The following is a 23600-nucleotide window of genomic DNA, read 5'->3' as shown; positions in this document are numbered from 1 at the left end:
GGTGAGCTGTCAGGGTACAATGACACCTGTGACACCTGTGAAAGGAGAGGAGAAAGAAGGAGTATTGGTAAGAAGAGACTCAGGCTGTAGGACTGCCAGGCCGATAGGGCTCCCTAGAGCACAGCTTACCATGAGAGGGTCCTGCTTTGAGCAGAAATAGCTTGGCTCTGGTACTCCCACCCTGCTAAGTCATTGGCTGGGTGCAGCCTAGGGAAAGCATGGTCTTGGTGTAAATTCGGCTTACTGCACTCCTCCCTGCAGGTTCTCTCCTAAAGGGAGATCTGAGTGGCACATATCCATGGCCATTATAATATTATTTGAGTCTGTTTACATACAATTTAAAAAACAGACAAGCCAAGATAGTGGTTACTTTTAGGGACAGGTAGAGTCTGGAATGGGATACAAGGGGGACTTCTTCTGGGGTGCTGATAATGTTTTATCTTTTAATCTGGGTGCTGGCTACACACCAGATATGTTCACTTTTTGAAAATTCACTGAGCTAACAATTATGATTGGGTATTTTTCTGTGTTGTGTAATATTAACATCAAAGGATGAAATAAAAAGGTTGCTCGCTAAGCTGAAAAGGAAAATAATATTGAAGATTTTAATACAGTAGAAAAAAGCAAAGAATTTGCTGGAAAATCAACTATTTACTTCAAATATAATAAAACAGTTGGCCTAGCTTCTTGTCAGGGCTTGAAATTGAATTAAAATGGAACATTGTGGACTAGCACAGGGAGCAAGCCGGCAGAATCTGGCAAATCTGTAAAGCTTCTCAGTTGGGGGTGGAGGCAGGGTGGGTGGGAAGAGGGACCTATAAATGGAGACCAGTGGTGGTGGGTGAGGGCAAAGGTCACCACGAAGAATGACCAGGCAAGGTGTGGGATCCCAGAGGACAGAAAGGCATCAGCACCCAGAGAGCCAAGTTGGGCAGGAGAACAAAGATGTATTTTGTGGTCTGCTCATGACATGCAAGCGTTTAACACATACTTTGTCAACTATGGGACAGAAAAATGTCAATATGTAGATTTGAGGCATCAGCTCCATTGTTTGAATTATGAGCTTGGATTTCAGGTCCAAGGCTTGTTATCAGGTAAATGGATGAAACTGCTGACCCATTAATTATACTAATCCTCTGCTCATCGCTGATTATGTTATGTCTCTGGTAAAAGGAGCAAACATATAACAAACACAGCAATTGTTTCCATGCATAAGGAAAAAGTGACTGCCTTATAAAAGATATTAAGCTTGAAGTTGAAAAAGTGGTTTACTTGTGGTGTGAAAATATTAGGAGGTTCTATGTGACCCTGATCAAAAAAAAAAAAAAATACGAAGCTATAAAGGCATTTCCATTTTCCTGATTTTTAGGAATATGAGAATGTCTCAGGTCATCTCCCTCCGACATTGTTTTAGACAGGGATCTTGTCTTCATCATCTTTGGATGCTCAGTGTGTGGCATATGATGGATTTTCTATAAAGCCTTGTTGGAGGAATAGGTTTTTTTAAAAAATGAATGAACAAAGAGGTCACTGTGTCATCAGTCTGGTCTTAGTGAGTAAAGTGTACATGAAATCAGAGATCACGTGGCAAACTTCTGTGTACTCTGGTAAAGCAAGTGGGGACCTGTTAGAGACAAGTTAGGACCACCCTCCCACTAAGAGCTGGGTTAATGACACAGGGAGAACAACCTTGACATTCACCTTAAAACAGCATCACTTTTTATGAGACACTTGAGGCCACACTTGGGTCAGACTTGTCTGAGCCCACTGGTGGAGACCTGATCCAAGGTTAGAAATTCATGCAAAGGCTGTTTGCAGAAGAAATTTCTGGTGCTCATCTTTAAGTAAATTGCTGATTTACTATAAATTCTTGAGTTCAAGGTGTACTGAAAAAAATCCTGTGTTTGTTCAGTGCTTTATTTATTTCAAATCTCTTTTGTACATATTATTTCTTTAGCTCATCATAGCACCATGATGTCTGTAGAATGGATTCAATTTTTTCCATAATGTAAAATGGAAAAAAAGAGGGTTGTATTAGTCAGTGTTCTCCAGAGAAACAGAACCAATAAACTTAAAAAGAGAGAGAGAGAGAGATTAAGGACATGAGTATAGAGGCTGGCAAGTCCTAGCAGACTGGAGACCCAGATATGAGCTGATGCTGCATTTCAAGACTAAAGGCTGTCTGTCTGCTGCAGAGCTCTTTTTTGCTCCAGGGAGTAAGTCTTTTTGTTCTATTCAGGCCTTCAACTGATTGGATGAGGCCCACCTACACTACAGAGGGCAATCTGCTTTATACAAAGTCCACAAGTCCACAAGTACAAAGTCCACAAGTACAAAGTGCAAAAGCACTTTCACAGAAGCATCCAGAGTAACATTTGACCACCTATCTGGACACTGTGGCCCAGCCAAGTTGATACATAAAATTAACCATCACAAGAGTCCTAGACTCCAGGACTTGCTCAAGCCTATGGATTTAATTAGTCAGGATTGTTTCTAAAATTCTGGGCTTCTGACATTTAGTCCCCATGAGAGACTTACTGAACACTAGAATTAGGTGACGGTTTTTCATTAATTCTGATGTGGGAAGCAAGAATGGGAAGGAGCTAGCTGGTAGTCAGAAATGTTAGTTACTCAGTAACTGCTGAAAGAAAGAATCAGACCTCAGGTCATCAGGAACCATGAAAAACCTCAGTCTTCCTTAAATAATGTTATGTGTAACAGTATAAAATCACAGAATCATAAACAAACTCAAAGCAAGAGAAAAGAAACTAAACCATCTGCTAAATTTAGAAAGACACCCATAGAGACACAAGTCTAGGTCTGGAGTGAGGATTTCATTATGACGATGTGTAGTACAGATGGGAATAACCACGGCCTAGGGCAGGGGTGGGCTGGTAAGGAACTTGGCTCAACTGGGAGGCTAGTCTATTCTAGGAAGGCTGATCTACATTGAGGGTCAAGTTTAGGCTTCCAGACTACCAGACAAGTGAAGAAAGCAGGATATCAAGTAGCACACAGTTCTTTCCCTTCCACATATGACTCCCCAGACTTCCTCATGTTGGCAGGGGTCTTTGTGTCTCACACAGCTCAGCCAGAGGAACTCCCCATCACGATGAGTGTGTGACCTGTGGCAAAAATTCATATTCAAACCCCATACATCTATGAATTGATGATTCTGGAGGTTTTCCTGTCACAACGCTGGGCAGTAAATTCTTATGCACTGCACATTCTCTCCTATGACCTGTGATAATGAAGAATACAATTTGTATGAATATTTGAAGACCTCAGATAATCCCCAAACCTAATTTTAAGTTAAAAGCTTTTTAAGTTTTCAACTTCCTATTTCAAGAAACGGCTGTTCTTTTGGTCAGTTCTTCCTTCTAGCCCTTCCTTCACAAATCCAAATGGAAGTAAAATGGCCCACACAAATGTGTGCCCTGTTTCTTACGTCCTCAAAGTATCACTGAAAAGTTGTATATGAACTGTGCATTTTAAATGCACCCCGAAAGAGGCAACTTTCAGTTTAAAATCATCCTGCAGTAAAGAGTCCTTTGCTTTTACAGTATTTGTGTCCTAATTTAGCAGCCTATGAGGTTCTGATTTTCACAAATCGTATTTACATAAAGTAGACGGTATTAACGGAAAACTGGGGGGAAAATACAAATTATTAAGCACGCACTAAGTGTCAGGTAATATGCTGGACATGGCACACTCAGTGAGAATGAGATGTGTTGATGATTCTGCTTCCAAGAAGTATTTTGCAGCCTGACACCAATGCTGAGGATGGACATGTTTCTAACGAAAGGCAAACTACAATATTTAGCGCGGTTATGGAACAGTAAACGTGAGACTGCTTAAGACAGAACAATGAATCACGTTTCATTTTCCTGCCTGAACAAGAGAAGCAACTCTTTGTCCTGCCTTTCCTTCAACCTCAGCAGATGCTGGCTCCCCCCAAAGATAAAGCATTCTTTGTGTGCTGTGCCCTCAGCATCCCTGGGTATTGGATGGCAGCTTCTGTATGCAGATGCTGAAAAATCTTTCTGGGAGTGTTGACATAGTATTTGTCTCTTGAGCACATGTTTATTTTTAGCGGTAAATTATCAGAGCTTGTGAGGCTGAAACCTCAGCTACTTTTTGCATGTGTTTTCAGTAGCTGAATTCCAGACCAGGGCACCACAGACTGCCTATCAGCCATGACGATGATTTCCAGACCTCATCCTCCCATCTTGCCAGGTAACTGAAATTGATTAATGACTTACCAATTTAACAATGGTCAGTGAGGGCCTGTAAAATGCTGATTTTCAGATTATTCATAGTTGGAAGTCTATTTATTCAACACAGAGAGGAATGAGAAAATATTTCTTTTTGTGGAGGTAGAAACCTTAGATCAGTGATCTCAATTCATTGCTCAGCATCTGCAGGGAGTCAGAGCAAAGAAAAATGGTCAAGTCCCAAGACCTGAGGGCAAACCGTTCAAATTGCTAATAGGGAGGTGAAGGCTGCCTTGGTTCTTAGGATTCCAAGATGCTGCTTTCAGTAACATCCTAGATACTGAAGGAGAGTGGCAGGGATTGCTCCACGTCTTTTTGGAAGAGACCTGGGAAACACAGTGAACTCATAACCAAGAGAGGTGTTCTTCTGGGCACAGCAAATGAAGAGCAGGGCATATGCACCAGGCCCTCTCTTTTGCATCTCGTTACCCTCAGAGATTTAAGGCTGCAGCGCCACTAACTGCAGGGTTTAAGGATATTACAGATTTTTTTTCTTTTTAAAGTCAGGACTCTTGAGTCCAAGAAACAGATAAACCTTAGGTTGCTGCTACTTTCATTAAACCTAATTCCTCTGTTACGATAGCATGTCATCCAGTGATGTCTTTTTTTTTTGCAGTACGCGGGTCTCTCACTGCTGTGGCTTCTCCCGTTGCGGAGCACAGGCTCCGAACGCGCAGACTCAGCGGCCATGGCTCACGGGCCCAGCCGCTCCGCGGCATGTGGGATCTTCCCGGACCGGGGCACGAACCCGTGTCCCCTGCATTGGCTGGCGGACTCTCAACCACTGCGCCACCAGGGAAGCCCTCCAGTGATGTTTGATAGACCAAGATGGACAGAAATATGAGTTTCTTGGGAGATAGAACTTGGTTTCATTTTATCTTTGTTTCTCCTATAACAATGAGCACCGTGTCTATCACATAGAGGCCTCAGATCACTGTTTGTTGAATTGAATCAAGTAGGCAGACATGTTGTCTGGGGGTTTAATAGATCCAATAGCTAAAGAACCTACATCCTCTGAGAACTTCTACTTCCCCCAAACTCTTCCATATCAAAAATTTGATTTTTTTCAAAAAGATTCCCTTTAGCTAAAGACCTTCGAAGAGCCTAAGCAGATAACATATGAGGTCAGCATATTGCAATAGCTGAATTTTTAGAGTTAGACCTGGTTTTAAAACTTCCAATGTCTTGGAGTATAGAGGTTTCTCAAAACATTATAAATAGAACTATCCTATGACTCAGCATTACACTTCTGGATATTTATTTGAAGAAAACAAAATTTGATGTTTTGTTTGAAGAGATATCTGCACCCACCCCCCATGTTCATTGCAGCATTATTTCCAATAACCAACACATGGAAACAACCTAAATGTCCATCGATGGATGAATGGATAAAGAAAATGTGGTAGGTACACACAATGGAATATATTCAGCTGTAAAAAGAACGAAATCCTGTCATTTGTGACAACATGGATGGACCTCGAGGGCATTATGCTAAGTGAAATAAGTCAGACAGAGAGAGAGGCAAATACTGTATGATTGCACTTATATGTGGAATCTAAAACAAAATAAAAAATATAAAAGGCACTGAGCTCATAGATATATTCTGAGAACAGGCTGGTTGTTGTTAGACGTAGGGAGTGGGGAGGTGGGCAAAAAGGATAAAGGGGGTCAAAACGTACAAATTTCCAGTTATAAAGTAAAATAAATCCTGAGAATGTAATGTACAGCATGGAGACTATAGTTAATAACACTGTACTGCATATTTGAAGTTGCTGAGAGAATAGATCTTAAAAGTTTTCATCACAAGAAAAAATTTTTCTAAGTATGTATGGTGATGGATGTTAATTAGATTTATTATGGTGATCATTTTGCAATATATACAAATATCAAATCAAATTATGTTATATACCTGAAACTGATATAATATGTCAATTATACCTCAATAAAAAATTTCCAATTTTAATAAAATTTCCAGTAAGTTGGACTACCTTGGGCAAGTTATTTAATCTCTTGGATCCTCAGTTTCCCCTCATTATTATCCTCAGTGAAAGGGTAACAACCATACCTACCTCACAGATTAATATGTGGAATGGAAATAATATTTCAGAAATCTGGTACCTAACAAATGGACAGATATTGTGGTTGCTGTTGAGGGAACAGAGACAGGTACTGATAGATGGGCCAGGAGATGGAAGAAGTACTTAGGGTGGTAAAAGGTTGGATGAGAAAGTTGAAGGTCCAGAAAAAAAATGCATTCACTTAAGACTTGCCCACAACAATGTATTTGTGTTGTGGTGACTACAAAAGCTAAAATCACTGGTGGAGAGGATGTGTCCCTTAATCAACTAATTTCCTGCCCATCTTGCCTCCTTGGGGTGCAGCCCCTACCTTTGGTCACAATATTATTTTATCGCCATCTGGTGGTATCATAACAAAATTGCAAGGATAGTTATCAAAGTGAAACACCATCACCTGAGAGTAGATGATGAAAAAAACTAACCCCAGAGGTGAGAACAGCTCTGAGTAGGCAACACCATTCAGTGACATTTTTATTAAACCCAAAGACACATTTAAAACTTTACTAGAATATGAAAATTTCAGAGAAATATCTTAGTATTAAACTTTTTTTTAATGTGTTATTGGAATATAAAAAGTCTCTCCAGAGAAACCTCCCACCACTAATGACTTGTGTTGAATTAAGTACTGTTATACTTGAGAAAGTTTTACCTTTCTCCCAATGCAAATCTATTTAAAGGTAAACTAAGCTCAACTAAAAAAAAAAAAAAAAAATCCCAGTGTAGGCCTGCTGCTAATGCTTTATACATTCCATTTATAAAAGGACTGGTTGGTATGATGTTGTATATTAATAACTGGTAGGCCTGTTGTTATATGTTGATTATTTCTGTATCGGCCCAACTGGAAATTATGGGTTGTGAGGTTTTCAGTACATAATCATTTGTTTTTAGTATGAGCTATGTGATAAAAACTTATAAAAATTTGGGATTTTCATAATTTTGAAAGTGTTTTGTACTATGATTTTAAGAAGAATAAAGTCTAAAATACTATGGAAAAAATTCAGTCCCACATTAGACCTCCATAGACCTGCACATGGTACTAGGATTGGCCTAGGGCTGCTTCTAGCTCAGGCTATCTCTATGGCTGTCTATTCTTCCTTCCTACAGGTCTAAGAGATCTGTCTGGTTTCCTCTAGGGAAATAAGAAAGGCATAACTCAGGTAATGGCAGAGAAAAGTTTTTAAAAGGGTTAAAAAAATCTTACATTCCTTTGGCAAATGTCCTTGCTTGATAATTCCTGTTGGCTCTTCCTCTATGCCTGATAGAGTTCTCACAATCAATATGGCTAAAACTCGAGTTAATCTTTTCCTTGCCAAACCTATCAATTCATCATTGATTACCAAACTGTGCTGATGGCACTATTTCCACCCAGTCCACCTGACTAGAAGCTTGAGTCACCTTTGACTAGTCCTGTCCCTTATCTCTATATCAAATTGATCACCAAGTACTTCCCCAGGATATATCCAAATGGTTTCTTGGTTCCATTATCACTGTCACCGTCTGATTTAGACACAACTGTTTTTCACTTTGACTTTGGTAAGAGTTCACCATGGCTTCTCTCCTTCCTTCCCTACACTCTTCTTTCCCATTTATTATCCATGGAACAGAAATGTTATTTTTACAAAACATAGATATAATCATTTACCCCCTTGCCTAAAAACCAAAAGATAGTCATCCAAGATTTTTGTTGATAACTTTGGTCCATGCAAAATCTTTTCAATATTTAAGAAAGAATTGAAAATCATTACATTAATATTGCAACAAAGTTTATAGATAGGTGAAACTTAGTGAAGCAAGATCAGCACAATTTATTAGAACTTAGCCTAGGAAACTATCCTTTATTACATAGAGAGTTATATCAGAATCCTGTTAAGATCATGACTTCTTATAGAGATATATCAATCTCTATCTGCACCTCAAAATGGAGACTTAAAACATTAATAAGTTAAAAGCTAAGCAGACTATATTATTAAAAGTTGAGTCATTTTTCTATTCAAATTAATTACCAAAATTATGTTAAAAAGTGACAAAGATAATGAACTATCACTATTCTTAGTTAATTCCAACAGACCGTATATACTTTGAACAACAACAGAATAACACATATACTGTTTTAAAGTGTTTGGAAGCCTAAAAGAAAAAATTTAAATACAGTAATGTTTTTTCATAATTTTCTAATTATGGTAGCATGACATGTTATGCAATATAAATAATTAATAAACAATGTATTTTTTGCCTTCTTACCATTAAAAAATGTTGTTAGATATACCCAAAAGGTTGTATGTAAATATATGTAAATTACCAGATAATACAATAAACAACAGAAATCTGCCACCCACCCAAGAACAGGAACACTAGCTATAATTTCCATATATCTGTTTGTTCCTTTCCTATATAGCCCCCATTTCTCCTGCAAAGGTAACCCAATCTGAGACAGCTGTGGTACCAGGAGTGGTTGGAGAAAATGGGTGATAAGATGAGATTTTGAAGCTGGATCATACCCTACTTACTGGCAATGAGGTCCCCATCACTGAGGTAGGAGGAATAAATACAGTACCTGGCCCAAGGTGGCGAGCCATGGTTAACATTTTCACCAGAGGTGAATTGGGATGCTGTACTGGTGGGTGTAGAACATTAGCTAGTGTGACATAACAGGCAGCTGAGAAGTATGTGGGGAAATGGTAACTTTAAGGGCAATGAGGTTGGATGGCTATTGCTACTGTTGATGCCCTAGAAAAAAATGATGAAACGCTGTAAGTGATGAACAAGTAATTTGAAAAGCTTGGTATGAAAACAGAAGGGCTTCCCTGGTAGCTGACGAAGGGCTATCATAAAAAAAGCCAGGTGGACACAATTATTGTAATGACTGGCTAGATTGGAGGGACAGCCAAAGGAGACTACCCTACAAAGACTTACAGAGAAGGGTAATAGAACATGGCATTCTTAGACACGAAATAGATGGGCAGCTGACAAGGGTACTACTCAGTTTTTACTGTCAGAGAAAAAACAAAGATAAAGGAACAACAACAACAAAAAAAGATAAAGGAACAAAAGACTAAGGGTAGTAGCCCCAGTAAAAAGTCATAATCTTTTGCTTAATTTCTGTACATGCACCAGTTTTCAAACTTAGAACCTAGAAAGTGAAGAGAAGACCAGGTCCCCAGGAGGAAGAACTAAGTATGCCATGGCGAATATACGTGGTAATGACTAGCCCAGAGCTTCCCCACAGGGACCTATGGCCATTTACTCTGGTAACTGTATATTTGGGAAAGGGCAGTACCTAAATATTCCTAGGACTATTGGATAGGTGTCATCATGGCCTATTAGTGTGGAGAACAGTAAGGCCAGGTAATGAATGAAGCCCTAACCAAAGTCAACTTACAACGGGTCCCCTGGGTTCATGGACTCACCTGCTCCATAGTCATTTCTTTGGTCTCGGAATGTATAGTTAGAATTCCTATGCATGGCAATTACAATACTTCCCATATTGGATCTTTTGCCTGTGGGGAAGGCAAAGTGAAGGCCTCTGAAACTGCTTCTCTGGGAGTGGTAGTAGAGATTGATGTCACTTTTAAGGATCTAAAGCAGCTTGGGAAACTTTCTCTTGAAGGGCCAGATGACAAATGTTTAAGGTTTTGTGGGCTTAATGGTCTCTGTTGTAACTATTGAAAGTTGCTCTTGCAGCAAAAAGTAGCCATAGGCAATATATAAACAAATGGGCATGGCCGTGTCTCCCCAGATATGGTTCGCTTCTGCTGGTGGCCTCGGGCTCTGTGCAGGGGACCACTTCAGCCTCCCTGGGGGTCTTGGCTAGCACAAGGAGTCTCAAGTTCCTTTTACTCTTGCCACAGTGGGCCATGCTATTGTCCAACCAGCCTCGGTAACCCTGTCCCTTCCAGCTGCCCCAGCTCCTGCTACTTCTACTCTCAAGTGATTTGGGGGTAAAGATCTCTGAACATATCCCCTGTCTCTTGTGAAGCCAGTCATGTCTCAGTGTGCCTTCAAGAGGATTTAGCAGCAAGAGAGTCCCTCAGAGCATCTAGTTAGCCATAGTGATGGAAGTGACGACCTTTGTTTTAAAAATACAATAGACAAGGATTTATTAGGCCAAATGTGCGAGACCCTGTTCTTTTACTCTATACATGTTTACACACATGTAATCGAGCACGACTCTGATAAGAGATTTTTGAAGCTAACTGTGTGCTTTAGATAAATATTTTTCGGAAAATATCTTATCTTTTAAGTATGGAAAATTTGAAATGTCTACAAGAGGAGAGATCATGGTAGAATAAGACTTTATGTACTTTTTCATCCAACTTCAACAATTTTCAATTCATGGCCAGGCTAATTTCATCTGTCCTCTCCTCCTTCCTCTTGATTATTCTGAAGTAAATCCAAGACAGCCTATAATTTATCCATAAATATTTGAATAAGTATCTCTAAACAATAAAGACTATTTTTCAAAAACATAACCCCCTAGAGATTTGACAATGATTCCTTTATGTCATCAAATGTAGTAGGGATATTAACCCTTTGTGATAACAAATTTTTTTCCAACTTTGTCATTTGTCTTCATACTTTGCTTATAGTGTATTTTTGCCATTTAAAAGTTATTTTTGCTTTATATAGTCAAATACATCAATCTTTCCCCTACTGCTCTGGGTATTTGAGTTCTAGTTGAGAAAGTTTTCCCCATTCCCAGATTTTAAATTCACTCATGTTGTTTTCTTCTAGTTATTATACGGATTTACTTTTTTAAAAAAAATTTACCATTTAAAAAAATTGATTTATTTTGGCTGTGTGGCACGGCTTGCAGGGATCTTAGTTCCTTGACTAGGGACTGAACCTGGGCCATGGCAGTGAAAATGCCAAGTCCTAACCACTGGACTGTCAGGGAACTCTCTTTACTTTTCTACATTTAAGTCTCCTATCCATCTGAAATTTATCCTGGTGTTTGGTATGAGGAATGGATCCAATCTTACATTATTCCTTGTAATTCTCCAATTATTCCTAACCATTGACTAAAACATACATTTTCCCCTCACTGATTTAAGATGTCAAGTTTATCACATATTATAATCTCATATGCAATTGAGTCCAGTTCTGCATTTTCTATTCCTTTCCATGTGTCTTTCCCTCTTTTCATATGCCAATACCACACAATTTTAATTATAGAGGTCTGGTAACATATTTTAATAACTGATTCAACTACAGCTCCCCTACAATTGATCCTTTTTAAAAGATTTCCCCCTGCTATTCTAGCTTGTTTTTTTACATATGAACTTTAAAATCAGCTTAAAGCCCTCATACTTAATAGATATGTTTTTTACTAAAACAGAAGTATTTTGCTAGTTAACTTATATTTACTATCTTACTTGCCTATACATAAATCAATATTTCTCAATACACTGCAGTGATATTTATAAAAACCATGTATTACATAATATTGTATCCCTTATTTTGAACAATTTCTAGTATTTGTCTTTGCACTAAGCTGGAGAAGATACTAACAGAAGCTGAAGGTAGCTCACTAATGGCCTCTATGCAAAATATCTGGTTGCCCCGGGTATAAGTAACTCTCATTTCTCTAACGTTTAAATAAATCCCTCCTTGTTGGAGATCATGTCCTTTCAGAGGGATAGCACAGTGCTGGTTACTTAGTAGCTGCTTAGTAAGTGTTAGTTGGCTTTTGCATGGCAAATACACATTCTCATTATATTGTTTATATTTATAAAGAACTTACCAGAAGCAAAGTAGGGTGCTGAGCACTGTGCAAAGCATAAAGATGAGATGAGATTGAAGAGTTTACCTTCAGTAATTATTCCACAAGGCCCATAACCCAGAAGAGATGTGTAGACGAATGCTACGGAAAAAGAAAAGAAATTAGTTCCAGCTGGAGGACTGAGCAACAAGTTAGTATGCCAGAGTCTTGTTTGTTATGAGAATTAACCAACTAAGAACTCTTACCTGTTGGGGGATCAGGGTAGAACTATCAGTTTGTCTAATTGGTTTGCATGAAGAGAAATTAATGCACGTTTCCATGTAAAGCAGTTAATTTTTTCCTTCCATATTTACTTACTGTCCTGTAGATATACCCCAGAGAAGTGCATATTTTTGGCTGGTGAGAAGGTAATGAGTTACTTGTAAGACATTATTATAAAGAAGCTATTACTCCAGAATCATATTCAGGAAGGATTCCTCACCTGGATGCAAGGCACACCATTGCCTGATTAAGCCTTGGGAAGAGTCGGTGCACCCTGATGTAAGAGGGAGGGTGCGGCTCAGGTATGCCTTTAGACTGCAATGTATTTCTGACTGCAAAACAAAATGAAATGAGCTGTGAAGGACCAAGCAAAGCAGAGAAATCGGTTCTCGAGGGCTGATCTGTGAGCCCAGCCATGAGCTCCCTTTTGCTTTGTCTTTGAACAACCTCATTGTTCCCTTAGCTGTGTGTCCAACAAAGGTTGTCCAGCTCTTGAACCTCTGGTGTGGAGGTGTGAGGTCTGGGACGTTCCATGCGGGAAGAAGTGGTCTCTGTGGACGTGCTCTAGTGAGGCACCCAGGTAGAAGCCTCTTCGGACATCCCACTGAGCCCCTAGAGGCTCTTACCGTGCCCTCTACCCACCCTGCTCTCAGCCTGCTGCTGATTCTGCATTTGCCATCCATTCACTTCAACTGGTGGGAAGGTGGGCCCTTCAGAAGAGATGCCGAAAGAAGGAAAACAGCTGTGAGGCGAATCCCTCAATGTTGGGCATGTCCTTGCCCCAGAAGATGAATTCCTGGTTGGTTGTCAGGCAAACAGGCAGAGACACATCTCATACTACACTCTTTCGAATAAAAATATCGTTTTATTTAAAATTTTATAAACCCAGCTGTGGTTAATTTTATGGGTCATCTTGACTGGGCCATGGGGTGCCTAGAACCCTGACTAACGTACCAGCCTTGTGATAGTATTGCTCATTTTGTTGAAATGTTCAGTAGGACACAAATGGTACAGACACAAAGGATAATCTGATTTGTTCTCTTACTACATCTTTGGGAGTGTTATAAAGAGTCAGAGAGGATGACTTCGCCAAAGCAAAAAAAAATCTGTGGTTGTAACTGGAAATAGATGATAAGGCACATGACTCACATGTTAATTTCTACTAAACCATGTTGCATCCTGAGAAACACTCACTTTCATGTAAAACAGAATCTTTTGCTTTCTGTATCTTTGTGGAGATCTGAAAGAGTTTCTAGTTGTCATTTCGAGAATTTTTGAGGCCCGTGAGGTAGGTCTCATTACTAAAATCTCACTAGATTTCTCATTTGAGTTTTGTCAGTGATATGTTATCATTCAGACAATATATATGCCATCAAAAGATACTATGGGGCGTCCCTGGTGGCGCAGTGGTTGAGAATCCACCTGCCAATGCAGGGAACACAGGTTCGAGCCCTGGTCCGGGAAGATCCCACATGCCGCGTAGCAACTAAGCCCCGGGCGCCACAACTACTGAAGCCCGCGCGCCTAGAGCCCGTGCTCCGCAAAAAGAGAAGCCACCGCAATGAGAAGCCCACGCACCGCAGTGAAGAGTGGCCCCACCCACCTCACCGCAACGAGAGAAAGCCTGCGCACAGCAATGAAGACCCAACGCTGGCAAAAATAAATTAAAAAAAAAATACTATGGCCAGAGTGACTTAATAAAAACTACAGCATCCCGTGGCCCAATGTTACTTAGTGTATTACTACAGCATCCTGTGGCCCAATGTTACTTAGTGTATTATCCAAAAAACCCCACAGCCTAGCATCCAAAGGTAATTAAAGAGCCATTCACATCTTTAATTGTGTTTTTCAAAGAACTTTTATCATCCAGTTATTTAATGGTTTTACTTTATGATCTAGTTCACAACCTTTAGAAACCTTCCTGAGAGTCTTTCTTCCTCTCCAGTTTTCTCAAACACCAAGAAATGAGGAGATTCTCATTCTATTAACTTACCCCTCACCTTCTCACCAGCTCTCTTCTCTGTCTGTGTCTCAGCCCCCATGGCCCTGGTCTCCTCCCCACTTCCTCGTACACTTCTGGTCCTATTTTTCTCCTGTTCATTTACCCCATTCTGACTCTTAGAACCTGGAACCTGGGCTGGCCAAGGAAGAAGACTATTTGTAAAGTAGGGGAGAAGAAGAAGTTGAGAGGACAAAAATGTAAGTCTTTTTCAAGATGAAATCTTAAAATACTGATCTTTATTTTCTCATTGTCACACTTAGAGGTAGCACTTCACGTTAGCCAGGGATAAGAGCCATATTAGCTGTCGCTTCAAGATCCTGGGTATGTTTCTTTTTTTCTTTTTCTTCTTTAATTGAAGTATAGTTGACTTACAATGTTATATTAGTTTCAGGTGTACAACATAGTGATTCAATATTTTGATAGATTATACTCCATTTAAAGTTATTACAAAATAATGGCTACATTTCCCTGTTATACAATATATCCTTGTTGCTTATCTATTTTATACATAGTAGTTTGTATCTGCTAATCCCCTACCACTATCTTACCCCTCCCCCTTCCCTCTCCCCACTGGTAACCACTAGTTTGTTCTCTATATTTGTTAGTTTGTTTCTGTTTTGTTATATTCACTCATTTGTTTTACTTTTTGGATTTCACATGTAAATAATAACATAAAGTATTTGTGTTTCTCTGTCTGACTTATTTCACTAAGTACAATAACCCTCCATGGTACATGTTGCTGCAAATGGCAGAATTTCATTCTTTTTTATGGCTGAGTAATAGTCCACTGTGTGTGTGTGTGTGTGTGTGTGTGTGTCCACATCCTCTTCATCCACTCATCTTTTGATGGACACTTAGGTTGCTTCTATATCTTGGCTATTATAAATAATGCTGCTCTGAACATTGAGGTGTGAGGTATGTTTCTTTTATCCATAGCTGCCTGCACAGTAGCCCTGGATTGCCCGTCAGAAGAAAGTTGGCACATCTCTGAGACTTTGCCAAGCTCCATCCAAACTCTCTTGTGTGTTTGCTCATCCTTTTCGATGATCCAAGACACTTGGACCCCTCCTCCTATATACAGATGGTGTCAGGCATTGGCAACCGGAAGCTGTGTGATAGAATGGAAAAAAACCTTTGTGCTGGTGCAGGGTTGGACCCCTGTTGTACATACTACTGGCTCATTTTATCTCCCAGGACAACCCTGTGGGATGGGCAGGGGCGAGTATGAATATTACTATTCTCATTTAATAGCCCACCAGGCTTGGCATTTCTGTTAAATGTTGGTGAGTGCTTCAAAGCAGTAGGGAGAGTTGTTCAGAGTAACTGTAATTTTATTAACTCACATTAAGCATCCTGGATAGTTTTTCCATTTCTATACTAACAAAAGTCTATATTCAGATATAAAGTAAACATCTCTTTTTTTCCACTAGAAATCACACACTGCATCTTTTACAAAGAAAAATATTGAATTTATAAGCACACTTATACTGTAATCATTTCCTGTGATTACTTTTCATTTTTATGCTAACGTAACTAGAATTTATGTAGTGCATTATTTTTCCATAGTGCGTGTATTCTGATAGATACAGAAAAAGAAAAAGCACCCAAAAACATATTCTGAGAAGAGCCATAAATATACATTTTTATCATCCTTATTAGCAAAAACATTCTTTATTCTCTCTTCTCTCTCTCGCCTCATTAGAAACAATCCGTAATATTTATATACATTACATAGATTTATAAATAGATTTATTTATAGAAATAAAGTAGATATGGACCTTAGTACACTAAAGAACAAGTCATTCATAGATTTCTATGACTCTCCTAAATTTGCAGCCTGTTCAGATACATGACCTGACGTTTCCTTGGTCTGTGAGGTTTTGGGGGACCATTATGCAGATTAAGAACTGACCTCTTGGTCAACTGATTGCTCTGACTGACACAAATTATCTTTGGGCAACAATACGTGTATATAGGGGGTGCTTAAAGGCATGACCTTTGACAGCCCAAGGAATATACCTGAGATGAAAAAGGAAGAGACCTGGCCATAACAGCTCAGGTGTCCATACTATGAACATTGGCCAAACAAGGTTTCTAGAGATATCCTGTGTCTTATGAGATGGTGGCGGGGCGGGGGTAGGGGAAGGACAAACTAAATGGCAGGTCTGCGTCACACTGAGGAGGTGGGATTTAACACCCAGTTGCTTGGCATTGTTTTCTCCACTTAAAGTTTTAATTTAATAATCAGGTCTGACTTTCCTTTTCGGACCAGGAAAAACAAATCAAGCTTGAAATCTGTGGAAGTGTTTGCTTTCCTCATGACAGAAGCCCAGCAACCTTCCTGTTCTACATATGTTTATGAAGAGCAGCCACCTCAGGGAGCTGAGTTTGTCTCCATTTTTTTTTTTTTTTTTTTTTTTGCGGTACGCGGGCCTCTCACTGTTGTGGCCTCTCCCGTTGCGGAGCACAGACTCCGGACGCGCAGGCTCAGCGGCCACGGCTCACAGGCCTAGCCGCTTCGAGGCACGTGGGATCCTCCCGGACCGGGGCACGAACCCGTGTCCCCTGCATGGGCAGGCGGACTCTCAACCACTGCGCCACCAGGGAAGCCCTGTCTCCATTTTTTAAGGGACTGAATAAAGATAGATATGACAGAGAAAAGTCCAAGACTGATAACGATTTCTGAAAAGAGAACTCAGATTGTGCTGTGTTTAAGACACCAGCAGGGTCACCCCTGCCAGTGTTCCAGTCATGGGTGTTGGCCTTCCCTGGACTCTTCTGATCTCATGGGCCTGTGTCCATCCTGAAGCCCCCCAGGACAGAAGCCCATGCTGCATGGCTGCTGCCTAATTGCTTGCTTTTTTGCATTGTTCCCTAAAGCTCACGCCAGTTTCCTTTCTTGAGGGGTCCATCCCCCTGCATCTCCCAGTCTTTGCACAGTGTTGATTCATGGCAAAGTGCTTCAGCATCTGGAATGCGGATCATATTTGAAAGTATTAAGCAACGTGCATGTCATTTTTCTCCCTCGTAAATTGTGTCCTCTGACAGCCATGGTAAGCTCCAGGGAAGGGATGGGTAATGCCTTCAGAAAAGATGTTTCTGACCAGAGCTGCTGATAGCACGTACAGTGCTTTTGTGAAAAGTAGAAAAAGGACCTTCTTGCTCTAGATACAGCCCAGTGCCAGGGCTCCTGCTGGGTGAGCAGAGGACAGCCTGGATTTCGAATCCCACTCGTTGTCTCATTCTTGCACAGGCCACATTCTGTGTGACTGCCCATGGTGGCCCCTGATGGAACATAGGGCTAAACTCTGCTAAACTGGAAGAAGGAAAAAAATAGCGCATCCTTCTGGTCCTTAGGGGGTTGTGGGGAGGAGAAAGACAGAAGTAAAAGAAGCATCAACCATGAGTCCTGATCATTCCTTTTCAGAGAGAAATCCCAGAGCGTGAGGCATTTTGGATAAGTTCAGGGGAAAGTCCAAAGAAGGGGATATTTACCCTGTTCCTATTTGGGACTCTAGGAGGATACCCCCTTGCAGCACGTACCTTGTACTCACTGTAAAGTGATGGCACAGTGTGGCTGGGCGGAGAGGAAGACTGTACTAGCATTGCTCTGCCTTTGTGCAGCGTTGCAGAGACCTGAATGGTCTGTATGGTCTGTCAGAGCACCTGGGGACTGAGAGTTTGGCTGGGAAACCTGCCAGAGAGTGTCACCACAGCAGGGACATGGTGACCTATACAGAGCGCCATCCAGGGTGGCCATCAAATGGAAGTCACAGCCAAACTTCAGGATGTCTTAATGCCAGGGAGATACTTAGGGTGTGTAGACAGCAGAGGAGTGGGTTATCCCCTGATTGAGCCAAGGCAGCCACTGCCCATTCCTGAGTTCTAGATCAACACCCAATGCCAGCCGGGTGCCCCGCAGCCAGTGGACAAGGGCTAAGAGACCAGGCAGCAGGCAGACAGGTCTGAGCCCTTGATGCCCAGCTCTGAGGTCCTCCTTTCTCCTGCCACTCGGCGGTAACACACCCTCCTTCTGTTCTCCCGGACCAGGAGTAGGACATCTGAAAGAATAGCAGTTGCCTAATAAAGATTGATTTATCTAAAGAGTCTAAATATTTAAATGATTGGATGAGACAGTGTTGACTAGGCTGGAATTTCATGTCGTCCTCCTTATACAGTGGGACAGGGGCTTATAAGAGAGACTGAATCAGCTCTAGGAGATAAAAAAAACATTTTTTCCTTACTTGCGTTTGTGGAATTGGTCCCACTTCACTCTCATTCCATATCCTCCCTCTAGCCATCATGTAGCACGAGTGGAAACTGGAAAAGCTGAGGGTTGGGGGACTTGGCCGAGAGCAAACATCTGCTTGGTGGTGAAGCTTGGACTTGAACCCAGTTCCTCTCATCCAAGTCTAGTCTCTGGAGGTTCCCTCAAAGGCCATGAACATGCTGATGCTGATCTGGGAAGAAATGTTTACCCAAGTGTCAAGTTCCTCAGAAGCTACCCTGAGGGTTTACATGCAAGTGAAATTTTAAGGAATGGCTCCCAGGAGAAAGCAGGAAAGGAGCAGGGGAAGCTGGATGGGATGGGAGGGAAGCCAAGCAGGGCCATGGCTTCAGAGGCAAGCCCAGCCTCAGCCTGATCATATGTAAATTACCCCTCAGATGTTGTCCACCTCTCAGGAAGGGATCTGGGCTTTCACACTCAAGCAGCAGTCAGGCATGCCCAGGCACTTCTGGTTTTCTGTACATGAACCCAAAGAAACTCCAGAAGCCCAAGGGCAGTCCTCTGAAGAAGGCTGCTGATAGATGTGGTCAGAAGCCAAGCACAGAAGGGGTGGTGTTGGTAAAGAACAAATAAGAGGGGGCTGAGGAGATCTGGGATGACCATGGGAGTCCCTGACAGTGTTCTCTCTCTCTCTCTCTCTCTCTCTCTCTCTTTGTTGTTTAAGGCTACCAGCCATCCTTTCTTAGGAAGAATAGTCCTTTATTCCAAGGTTACATTCTTCCTGCTTTTTTGTTATTAGTGTTGCTCCTTTTAGGAAAACCTAGTGATTGTGGATAATAAGACACTGTATTATTGTTTTAATGTCTTACTTGGGCAATAAAAGTTGGCCACTGTCTCTTGGTTTCCCAACTTTATTTTTGACATATTACTTACTGGTCCATGAAACCCCAGAGTCTGGGAACCACTGCAATAGTGCATGTCACTTTTCTTTTTCAGCTGCTTTCCAAAGTACTTCCTAATCATCTCTGTGTGATTTAAAACAGGCAACTAAAACAATAAAGAGTTTGGAATCCAGCTCAGTAATAATTGTGTAAACACTGCTTTTCCTCCCAGGAGGGCCTCTGCAATCACCAGCAATATGCGCTTTCCCATGTAACTTGAAGGCAGGGGGGTGAGGGGAAAACTGACCCAGAAGGAGTGTCACAAAAGCTACCTTTGCCTCACCTCTCCATGAATCCTAGGCTGAACAGGTCTGGCTGAGGTCACAGGTGGGAGAGAATCCTGCAATCTCATCAAGAAATCCCTAGAAAATCCCCAGATGTGAGTGTGTGTGTGGGTAGCTCTGTGCTGTAGGAGACCCAGGAGAAGGGTGAGGAAGGATAATCGTGATCAGAGTGAAGTTAAATGTGAAAATTAGGAGTCCGTCGGTCTGTGCCTCTTCCTGCTCAAAGAAATAAGTTGCATCACCTAATATTCTTCCCAGTGACAAATTCTAAGAGCTGAAAGGTTTTTTTTTTTTTCTTTCCCTCTACTTTACCAAGAATGACTGAGTTTTCCATTTGGATAAAGCTTCATGCGTTTCTCATCTGCCAGCTGAAAATTGCAAACAAGAAAATTCTGTTCTCTGGAGCAGTTCCTGGAGCAGAGGAATAGTTTCAGTTGATCAAAAGAATTTATAGTGTCTGATGCTTTTTACTTTGAACTTTAAGAATCAAAGATTTATTTTTGTAAAAGAGTTTGGCTGATTTTTCAGTTCAATTATATACTACTGAAAAATGCGTGACATTCAATAAAGGTATTCCAATGGTCTTATTTTAATGAGTAATAATCAGTATTTCTATTTTGATTCCATATGATCTTATAAAAAACTTTATTTTAAAACTATGGTTTGGGATATAATTATATGTCTAAGATTGATTTAATGAATTATTATTATATTCAACTAATATTTATTTGTATCAAGTATGTGCTGGGCACAGTTCTAGGTGCTGGGATGCAGCAGTGAACAAAACCATTAAAGCCGTAGTGGAGTCATTGCCAAAGAGTTAAGCTGGCATTTCCTGTGAAATTGCCTTTGAAATAAAAGTATTTTCATGGGGCCAATCCAATGCTATATAATGCAGGAATTGAAAGTTACCAACAAATATAGGATTGCTATTATTCTGTCCTTAGAGTAAAAAAGAAAGTTCCCCCCAAGGCAGAAAAGATCACATTTTAATACAGGTGAAATCTTCTCTCAAAATAAGTAATGCATTTAAATAGAAAATAATTTTTGAAGTTCAGAAATTCCCACGTCTTTAAGATTTAAATAGCTTAGGAGTCAGGAAAAAACCTGGATTTCATCAGCCAGATGACGACAGGGAAATCATGTCGAGAAAAGCCCTGATTTCCTTCCGGGAGACCAAGGTGACTTGTGGATTATCTAGATAATTGTCTTAATTCTCAACCTTGAAAGATGACCTGAGAGATAAGCTAGATCACGTGAAACTTCTTTAGTGTCATTTAGTTCTCTGGATTTGCTAACAATGTAAGGAGATTTACCGTTAACTGCATCAAATCACCAAACCAGGGGTTGTGGATCTGTTGAAGTGTGTCGTGCTGAAATCTACAAAATCCCCAAAGAATTCCTTGTCAAGGATCCTGGGTGGACAAGTGATGAAGAGAGAATAGGCAGGCTCCTTTCAATGAATGACAGTCTGGAATATGATCTATAGCTTGCTACAGCACGCTGATGATGCCTCTTTTTCCTCTCTAAATATCTATTAATCTGTTGTATTATTTTGCCACATGATGCCAGGAAAGGGTCTTTCCGTTACATTTTGGAGAGGGCCAAATTCAGTCTATAGAGGCCTTTCTAAATAAATATGGAGTTTTATAAGAATAATAATGCTTCTCTAACCAAAAGGGATCTGCTCATGAGTGAGTTAAAAAAAAGCCTCACAGTTATTTGTTATTTGTTAAATTCCTTCTTGGGTCCTAAAATTTAACTTAACAATAGTATTCGCTGTACATTTTCCATATACCAGACATTTCCCCAAGTACTTTACATGCATTATCTCATTTAATCTCCATAAAATCCTATAACGTAGGTACTCCTGGTTTACAGAATTAATGGAGGATTCGGAGAGGTTAAACAAATTGCCCAAAGTCACCTAGATAGTAAGGAGAAGAGTCAGGACTGGAACACGTCCACTTGATACCACACTGATGCTACCAGAAAATGATGTCAAATTCCAGGATCATAAGCCAATTCCTGGTAACTTGGAGAAAGTGATGGGAATCTCTTCTCCTAGAGTCCTTTCGTTTCCCCCTTCCATCCCACCCAGGTAGCATTACGATGCTATTGTGCCTACAGTGTGAATTTCTCAGTTGAGTAAACACTCACCTAGCCAGCTGGATCCCACACCTAGCAGCTTCCTCATACGAATAAACACTCGCTATTTATAACATTAATTACCCTGTGCAGTACAATTCTTTGAGGAAAATGTATGATGTGTGCTCAGAAAAGCATTTTTTCCCCACACAATCTTGTTAATCAAAAGAGTTGGCAAGAGATCATAAGAACATCATAAGCCTTGCACAGAATGTAAGAAAAATAAAAATACAACAGAATTTAAAGAGGGTGTGTTCATTTCAGAGATTGTTTTTGCTTCTTAATGATCATTCTTCCTTCAAGATCAAGAGGCTGTGTGTCTGATGAGGATAGTCCTAATCTGTCTCCAAAGGTTACTCTTTAGTTCAACTTTCCAAGTGACCCTATAATTAGAAAATAACATTGTGAAACAAGAAAGAAGCACACATATCATTTTAAAGTTTTGCGTACCTGTGTGTTTAGAAAGGTTTTTTTTTCTTTTAAGAGTGGAGATTCAGAAGTAAACTTAGAATTTCTGAGGCAAGACGGTTTTAGAATTTAAATATTTTTGAGAGAAAATTGAGTTCAGTATTAAGACAGATGCATAAAAGAGAAAGCAAAATTGAATCCTTGTTTTTCAACTCACTCAAGATTCAAAATACCTAAATATTTATAAACTACAGCTGATATTTCTATAGGCAGTCATCTTCAAATTTTAAAAATATGTAGATTTAGAGAATAATATATTATTCAATAATATATTATTCAATATAATTATTCAATAATAACTTTGAATAATATGTTATTCAAAAATTCAATAATATATTGAATAATATATTAGTCAATAATAACAATAAGTAGACAAGGTAAGCACTTGTCTACTTCAAATACGTTCAAATTTTCCAGCAAAGATACTTGTATCTAAAATTTAAACCAGTAAATGTATACTGTTTTAAAAAAATAATCCCTGGGCTAATGACTAGTGCTCACAAGTGTGAGCACAAAGTGGCTGCCAACTACCTGTGACCTCCACTATATCACTTAACTCCTCAGAACTTCATGTGTGTCATTTCTAAAGTGATGAGCTAGATCTAGTGGGTCACAATCCACTATTAGGCTGAGAAATCAAGTTATGTGTCAAAAGTAGTGATAAAAAAACATTAAAATCAAAGAGTAGAAAGTATCTGCATCATGCATAGGAGGAAAAAGTATTACTTTATGTAACTTTTGTTTCAGATACACACACACGTGTGGTGTACTGGGTTATGATGTAAAATTTATTTTATTCTGTATGTCACCGTCAAAAAAGTTTGAGAAATGCTGAGGGAGATAACTTCCAGGGTGCCCTCTAGTTCTGACATTCTTGACATTCTTTAGGCTTGTTGTGTAAGTGATAGGGTGGCAGGGATTGCAAACAAATTGTCAACCCTAATTAATGTTCCCTTCCATACCACAAAGTCGTGGCTCTGCACCCAGGGACTATAATTCCTAGCTCCTGTTCCAACCAGGTGAGACCGCATGACTTGTTCTTGCCAGTGAAGTGTAAACAGAATGATACATCACTTCCAGGTTGAAGGTGAAGGAGCCCGTGAGTTTTCTCACGCTTTTCTTCCCTGTCTGCTTTGGCTCAACACAAACATATCAACCTTGGGAACGCTGTGTTGAATGAAGATGGTGGAGCCAGAA

This window comes from Leucopleurus acutus, assembly GCF_964270905.1.
Source record: "Leucopleurus acutus genome assembly, chromosome: 6".
Lineage (NCBI taxonomy): Eukaryota > Metazoa > Chordata > Mammalia > Artiodactyla > Delphinidae > Leucopleurus > Leucopleurus acutus.
Note: the sequence above shows the minus strand (reverse complement) of the source record.